At 35.7% G+C, this 9,053-nt stretch overlaps 1 pseudogene; it reads left to right on the top strand.

The window, feature by feature from the left end:
- Positions 1–3,535: 3,535 nt before the first annotated feature.
- On the top strand, positions 3,536–4,780 carry LOC141560963 (actin, cytoplasmic 1 pseudogene; annotated as a pseudogene).
- The last annotated feature ends 4,273 nt before the right edge of the window (positions 4,781–9,053 follow it).

Below are 9,053 nucleotides of genomic sequence, written 5' to 3'. Positions count from 1 at the left end.
TGTGCCAAAATGTTTGTGGCAGCTCTTTTTGTTGTAGCTAGAAACTGGAAGATGAATGGATGTCCATCATTTGGAGAATGGTTGGGTAAATTCTGGTATATGAAGGTTATGGAATATTATTGCTCTGTAAGAAATGACCAGCAGGAGGAATACAGAGAGGCCTGGAGAGACTTACATCAAGTGATGCTGAGTGAAATGAGCAGAACCAGAAGATCACTGTACACTTCAACAACAATACTGTATGAGGATGTATTCTGATTGAAGTGAAAATCTTCAACATAAAGAAGATCCAACTCACTTCCAGTTGATCAATGATGGACAGAGGTAGCTACACCCAGAGAAGAAACACTGGGAAGTGAATGTAAATTGTTAGCACTAATATCTGTCTGCCCAGGTTGCATGTACCTTCGGATTCTAATGTTTATTGTGCAACAAGAAAATGATATTCACACACATGTATTGTACCTAGACTATATTGTAACACATGTAAAATGTATGGGATTACCTGTCATCGGGGGGAGGGAATAGAGGGAGGAGGGGTAATTTGGAAAAATGAATACAAGGGATAATATTATAAAAAAATATATATATATATAATAAAAATTTAAAAAAAATTACCTACATTATTAAGTTGTTTTATGAATGTATATGCATATGCATATATGAGTTTAGCACAATGCTATGCATAAAATTGATACTTAATAAATGTTTATTGTATTGAATATATGTACCTATCCCTAGTTATTTGTATCCTAATATATGCCTTTTTAGTGACAATAATGAAGTTTATGATTTTGTTTTCTTAATCAATATCTTCCCATCTTTCAGGCATTGTGAGAACTGATATCTCAATCCTTGAAACATTGTGTCATCCCTAACATGAACTTTCTTTTAATCTGGTCTAACAGCTCATCCATTTTAATTTTCCTTAATGTCATTTCTACTTCCATAACAGAGACCTGATATTAAGAATTAATTTAGAAAATTAATGTTTAAAATTATTTTTATTAATAACCTAATCCTATTGGAAATTCAATTTAATTTCATTGTGTTTATCTAATTAGGTTTCCATATATCTGGAAACCATCCATTTTACAAAAGAATAATAATATTCAGTGTTTGTGTTACTTTTAAAGAATTAAAATCTCACTTTTGCTAGAGGGACATTCATTCTTATTCTCTTTCAGCTCCAACCAGGAGAAAATAAATCTGTGAGAATTTTATTTCCAACAACTTAGGAACTGGATGCCTTAGGAATAAAAAGGAAATTAAACTTTCAGGTTCCTTACCATTTTCCACTGTCCTGGTCATTCCTTTCAAGCTAGACCTGACAGCCAGAAACCATTTTTCTGTCACAGAGAAAAATACTATTTCTGGAAATGCTGACTCAGCTGAGCAGGAGGTGGTAAGAATAATGGAAACCGATCTGTGGAAAAAAGCTGTCTGTGATTCTAAAAGGCCTCATTGGGAGATACATTTCCCCAAGTGAATGAAAGAACACTTACCTTGTGCTTTCATTAACACCCTGCCAAACATCCTATTGTCAATTCTTGAGTGGGAGTAGCATTTCTATTAGTTATTTATCTCTTTATTCAGAAACTATTGGTTCAAACATTGATTCAACTGTATCTATATCCCAGTATATATTTAATTAGAAAAAACACTTGAAGATGGTGTATTTTGGCTAATTGTTCTATTCAAATAGAATCTGAGAAATGTGGAAATACATTATCAAAATCTTTATGAAAGCAAGAAAAATTATGAGGATTTTCTTTGAAAGTTTTATCATGCATATAAAGAAACCAGGGGGAAATACTGAAATATTTATGAAATATATTGAAGAGTCAGGTAGAAGATAATTGGAAGAAGAATCTATTTTGGAGAGTGAAGATCAGACTTGGAGAGTGTGGATCAGAAAAAAAAGCCTTTGTCTAGGAAGTGACACCAGACCTTAATCTTTAAGGAATCTACAAATTCTAAAAGACAAAAGGGAGGACAGAATGTGTATTCTAGGCTTGGAGACCAGCTTGTACAAAGAAGGTCGAATGGCAAGAAATTAATTTAAGGAATTCAAAGAATGGCAAAGAGATCACTTTAACTGGAACACAGAAAGGAAGGGAATAATAGTTTGAAATAAGTCCATTCAGGTAGACTCCAGTCAAGTAATAAAAAAAAAAAAAAAAAAAAAAAAAAAAAAAAAAACTTTTCAATGTCAAGCTCAAGAGTTTGTACTTTGTTGTTGTACTTTGTCCAACAACAAAAAAAGATGAATGTAAATGAAATTACAACACAGCAAGGAGATACAGAAGAGTCAAGATAGGGAAGTGGGGGAAGGAATGGTATAATGGAAAGGGAGGAATAGTCAGATCTGTGAATTGGGAAGATTATTCTGCCAAAAAGTTTCCAAAGGGTAGATTCCAAAGAAGAGATACTATAAACAAGAAGACCAATTAGGAAAATATTGTAATAGTTGAATTGAGATCTGCAGTAGGCCAGAACAAGAGTGGTGGTCATAAAATTGGCTCTTTTAATATATTTTCTATTGGGCAAAAATTGTTTTGAAGAAATACAAGAATAATTAGCTTATTTAAATTCTATTCTGTGAAAGATAAATTATCTTCATTATTGTTATGCAGTCACTTGGCAAAAGATATATATATATATATATATATATATACATATATATATATAAGAATGATACCACATTTTGCCATTTACTGTTTGCCAGTATTTGACACTCTAGCATGTTCATTCCATTAATAGACTCTCAAAGAGTAACAGTAATGGAGCAACACTTAAATTATGTTTAACTAACAGACAATTTGTCAAGGTAGGAGAAGCCACTTCAAGCTCATTGGTTAGAGTACTTCTTCCCAGAAGCCCTTGCATTATCCCACACCCATTCTCTGGGAGGCTAAAAGAGGCAACATTGGGCCTGGACAAGCAGTCTGGACTGGGGAAGGACAAGAGCTGGAGGAGATTCAGAGCCAGGATTCAGGAAGAAGAAGAGGCTGGCTGGAGGCTCCAGAAGCCTCCCAAGAAACCTGCTCATAGAGGAAAAGATTATACAGAAAAGAAACCTACCCAGAGAAGGATTACAACTGAGAGACGATCAGAACATTACAATTTTTCATGTCATTTAAAATTGATTTGGCACAAACAGTTCATAAGGAAAGGGATAATTCAGCTGTTCAAATAATTATTTTTGCTTTTTGACTTTGGTTCACAACAGGAAACAAAATATTTTAAGGTCATTTTCACAAGAATGACCATTAAATTATTACCTTTTTTCATTAAAAAAAAAACCTCTTTTTACATTAGAACCTTGGCTTTTATAAATTCATTTAAGTTAAGCATAGCACATATGAGCAGCCTGTTAGTACTTCCCAAGTTTTGTTCTCCCCCTAAAACTGCAAATCATATATGTTACAGTTTACAAGTAAGGTTTCCTGAAACATTGATGTCACTTGGTGATTGGCAAAAGAAATTTTGCTATTAGTAGCTACCATTTTTAAATGTTATCTCAGTAGCTGTGAGCTCTTCCACCCAGCGTGCACTTGCCTCCCCCATGCCTCCAGATGCGGCACCACCTCCTCTCTCTCTTAAGGGTTTAAACTTGCCACTTCAAAGTTCGCCATGGATGATGATATTGCTGCTCTCGTTGTTGACAATGGCTCTGGAATGTGCAAAGCTGGCTTTGCAGGAGATGATGCCCCTCGGGCTGTGTTCCCTTCCATTGTTGGGCGCCCCAGACATCAGGGTGTGATGGTGGGCATGGGCCAGAAAGATAGCTACGTGGGGGATGAGGCCCAGAGCAAGAGAGGTATCCTGACCCTGAAGTATCCCATTGAACATGGTATTGTCACCAACTGGGATGACATGGAGAAGATCTGGCATCACACTTTCTACAATGAGCTCCGTGTGGCCCCTGAGAAGCACCCTGTGCTGCTCACAGAAGCTCCCCTGAACCCCAAAGCCAACAGAGAAAAGATGACTCAGATTATGTTTGAGACCTTCAACACCCCAGCCATGTACGTTGCCGTCCAGGCTGTGCTGTCCCTGTATGCCTCTGGTCGTACTACTGGTATTGTGATGGACTCCGGTGATGGTGTGACCCACACTGTGCCCATCTATGAAGGTTATGCCCTTCCCCATGCCATCCTCCGTCTGGATCTGGCTGGCCGTGATCTGACGGACTACCTCATGAAGATCCACTACCTAACAGCTGAGAGGGAAATTGTACGTGACATCAAGGAGAAGCTGTGCTATGTCGCCCTAGACTTTGAACAGGAGATGGCCACTGCTGCATCTAGCTCCTCTCTGGAAAAGAGCTATGAGCTTCCTGATGGTCAGGTTATCACCATTGGCAATGAGAGATTCCGATGCCCAGAAGCTCTCTTCCAACCATCTTTCTTAGGTATGGAATCCTGTGGAATCCATGAAACTACCTTCAACTCCATCATGAAGTGTGATGTTGACATCCGTAAGGATCTATATGCTAATACCGTATTGTCTGGTGGTACCACCATGTACCCAGGCATTGCTGACAGTATGCAGAAGGAGATTACAGCCCTCGCCCCCAGCACAATGAAAATCAAGATCATTGCCCCACCTGAGCGCAAATACTCTGTCTGGATTGGAGGCTCCATCCTGGCCTCTCTTTCCACCTTCCAGCAGATGTGGATCAGCAAGCAGGAGTATGATGAATCTGGGCCCTCCATTGTCCACCGCAAATGCTTCTAAATGGACTGTTTGTTTTTTTTTTTTTTTTTTGGTTGGTTTTTTTCAAAAGGTGTGACATGATAATTGCCCAAAAGAGATGAGATTGGCATGGCTTTATTTGTTTTTTTGGGTTTTTTTTTTTTTTTTGGTTTTGTTTTGGTTTTTTTTGGCGCTTGACTCAGGATTTAAAAACTGGAATGGTGAAGGTGATGAGCAGTCTAAGTATGTTGGAGGCAAACATCCCCAAAGTTCTACAGTGCCCAGGACTCTGATTGTACATGTTTGTTTGTTTGTTTGTTTGTTTGTTTTTAAGTCATTCCAAATATTGTATAATGCATTGTTACAGAGTTACTTGCCTCTATGAAGGCTTTCCTGCTCTTACACACAGAGCAAAGGAGCTACTTAACAAATCCAGGTGGGGAGGGGGGGGGAGGAGGGAAGGTACTAGTATTGCTTTACATGTAAATTATGTAATCCTTTAAAACAAAACAAAACAAAAAAAAACTTTTTGTATCTTCCGCCTTAATCCTTGTTCTTTATTTTTTTTTAATTGTCAGAGCCATAAAAAATGGCCCCCTAAATTCCCTCCCTGCCCCCAACATAGATGTGAATGCAGACTTTACAGTCTCCTGCTGAGTTTTGAGATTGGTGCCAGTACTTGGGGGAGGGGAGGAGCTTTACCTGTACACTGACTTAAGACCAGTTCAAATAAAAGTGCACACGTTAAAGAAAAAAAAAAAATGTTATCTCAGTTTTTCCCCTTTCAGTAACCCTGAGAGGTTGATTCTATTGTATGATCCCTACTTTACAGATAAGGGAAGCTGTAGTATTTCTTTATTATTATTTGTTGTTTCCTTTCTATCTTCTTGATTTGTTGAAATGTATGGATTAATTTAAATTGCATAACTTCCCCCAAAATGATCATATTCAATATTATGTATACAGATTAATGTTTGAATTTTTTCTATTTATTTTAAAGATATTTCCAATTTCTATATTTTGTGTACTATATAGTGTACGAGGAGTTAGAATTATCCATTTTAGGCAAAAAGAAAGACTGCAGAGAACTCCATAAAATCTAGCTGAGTAGAGGAAAAGAAAAGGAATTTAACAGTAAGAAAATAGTAATTGAAGGAAATTATTTGGTAAAAAAATGATCTAACTAATGCATGATCCAAAAATAAAACAAAAAGTGGATTGAACATGTAGTAAGAGAAAAGGGTAAACTTTAGGCAACCTTTATATTCCACTGATGTCCTCATGATAGAAAAATAAGGCTCCAGTAAGTTTAGTGGACCCCCTATGGAGAACTTTGATTAGATTATAGATGCATCTGAATATTTAACCTGAAAGAAAGTGTGCAGTTTATCTGGGTCTCGTTACTTGAATTTATCAATTGCAGACAGGGACTCTATTACTATCACAGTCTTCATCTTTTGTTATTAATACATTATTAGACTTTTAATGCCCTATTACATCAAAAAGTCATTTTCCTTGACAGAATTTTTTTCAAAAAAAGAAAACAAGAATTGAATAGTTTTGTCTTTTATGGTTCTAAATATCTAAATCTATGGTTCTAACTCGTATTTTATCTATCTCTTTTCCCAAATATTTCTTTTAAGAATATCTCCTTACTGTCTTTAAGTTTCTTTCCTCATTTTAGCACATTCTGAACTTTAGTAACACTGAAAATTTTAATATTGGATACAGCCATTATTTTCATCTTCATACTTCTTGTTTTCAGCTTCTATTTGTTTGTTTGTTTTGGAAATCTAGGTGATTAAATATAATCCAATTTAATTAGATAAGTCTCTCATTTTCTCATTATTTTAATTGTTTTGATTTTTGACTTCATAATTTTATTCTCAGGAACTTTAATTTCTGGATTGATATGCCCTCTAAAATGTAAGCACATGGAATGTGATCTATAATTTCTTTGAACTATTTGAAACCAGTCTTATTAAATATTTCCTTCTTTCTCTATCACAGATTTTTATTTTTCCTCCTAAGTTCCCATCACTAGTTTTTCCTTTTTACAGAAAAATTATCTCAAAAGAAATTTCCTCTCACTGATCCCTTTACCCTTTGAAGAACAAAATTATTTTTAAATCCTTTGGTGATAGAAAAAGAGAGAAAGGAATGAGGGGATTCTGTGTGTGTGTGTGTGTGTGTGTGTGTGTGTGTGTGTGTGTGTGTGTGTGAGAGAGAGAGAGAGAGAGAGAGAGAGAGAGAGAGAGAGAGAGAGAGAGAGACAAAGAGAGAGAGAGAGAGAGAGAGAGAGAGAGAGAGAGAGAGAGAGAGAGAGAGAGAGAGAGAGAGAGAGAGATTGCTTGCCAGTGGTCACATAGTTAATAAATATCTAGGATAGGAGTTAAATACAGAACTTCCTAATGCTGGGTCCAGTGTTTTATGTACTATATATAGTCTGTCTTCATTTCTCTCCTCATTCTTCTAAACTCTGTTTGATGTGTCTTTTAACCATTCAACTGAAAGTGATCACTTTCACCTATAATCTCCTAATTGCTGAATCTGATGACCTTTTTTCAATTTTCATTCTTCTTGATCCCTCTGTACCATCAAATACTGTTCAACTGTCTTCTCAGATACTCTTTCCTTTCTGGAATTTGTTTTTTGACACTGATCTCTCTTGAATCTCCTACATTTCTAATAGCTTTTTCTTGGTCTCTTGTTGATCTAACATTCTCAAACCATTCTAATTATTGTTGTACCCCAAAGATCTTTGTAACTTTTTCAATAACCTCATCAGCTCACATATATTTAAATATTATCACTATGGTGATGACTCCTAGATCTGTATTTCTAGTCCTAGCTTCCTTCCAGAGTTTCAATTCTACATCATGAATTGCCTACTACCATCCAATTTCAAAATTAACATCAACAAAACAAATGAAAACTGAATTGATTATCTCTTCTCACAAACCCATCATTCTTTTGAATTTCTATTTCTGTCATAGCATAGTATAGTCATTCTTCTAGTCAAGCAGCTTCCAACATAAATGTCATCCTTGATAACTTTATTCTCACTCATTCCATATGTTTAATTAAATGTCAAATCTTATTGTTTCTACCTTTACTCAGTCATAAACTTATTTTTCTAAAAAATAAACAAATTTGAACATGTTACTCTTCTACTTAACACATTGATTCCATAATTAAACTCCTCTGTTTGGAATTTATTAATATAAATGCATTAGCTCCAAGCTACTTTCTTAGCTTTAATCCCTCTCCATCCATATTCAATGGTTTGCATCCAATCTGCCCTTCTTGGATATCCTCATGTATAGTCCTCATTTCCTGCTTCCATCTCTTCACACTGACCCTCTGCCATTCTGGAAATATACTTTCTCCACACCTCAGAAACCTTAGTTTCCATCAATATTTAGCTCAAGAACTCTCTTTGATATGAGGCATTTCCCTCCTAGTTAGTAGTTTCTTCCTTTAGGTTCTAGTGCCCAGAAAATGTTAGATTAAATTGAGTTGATACTTTCTATGGTAACTGACTAAAGTGAGTTAGATGATCACCATTATTACATTTGCTGAATGACTGGGTTTGAAAGGAAACCATGTCTCTTAAAGAATAAGGATGAGAATATTGCTGGAAGAAAAAAAAATACATATCCTAAATGCCTGAAGAAGATCCACTCAGATAGAAGTATGAGAAAGTTAAGTGATTAGGAGCTCTGTTTGCCTACTCACTTCCATCAATCAACGTTACACTAAGCTTATGTTAAATAAACCAACTAATCCATAATGTCTTTTTCTTTTCCTAATGAGTTCTAATACAATATCTAATATCCTAAGTTAGCACAAATTCAAGAAGTGCTTAGGAATTTGAAGCTGCAAAAGTTCTATCATCTATTTAGTCCAAACACTTTATTTGAAAGTTGATCAAAATGAATCATGGGGAGATAAAATAGCTTGCCCTTGCTCTTCCAATAAAGTAAGGGCAAAATTGGGATGACAGCACAAATCTTTTTAAATTCAATTTAGTATTCTTACCATTACTATAGGAATAGCCCCCTCATAGGTAAGGATTGTCAGGAAATACCTGTACCTTTTGTTGGAGTAGATGGAAATTCCTTTGGGACATCTCAGCAGCCATGACAACAGTGAAGAAAGTAACAACTCATATTCATGTAATGTTTTTAAAATTGCTAAAGGGCTCTCTCTCACTGATGAGGTAGAAAGGGCAAGTATTATGATTCCCATTTCACAAAGTAAAATCAGAGAGTAATAACTCAATTTACAGAGTGCATCCAAGACATAGTGTAGACTAGTTCTTCTCACTTCAAGTCCAAAAACCCTTTTTT

Source organism: Sminthopsis crassicaudata, chromosome 3, assembly GCF_048593235.1.
Source record: "Sminthopsis crassicaudata isolate SCR6 chromosome 3, ASM4859323v1, whole genome shotgun sequence".
Lineage (NCBI taxonomy): Eukaryota > Metazoa > Chordata > Mammalia > Dasyuromorphia > Dasyuridae > Sminthopsis > Sminthopsis crassicaudata.
This window is presented reverse-complemented; position numbering and strand designations above follow the sequence as displayed.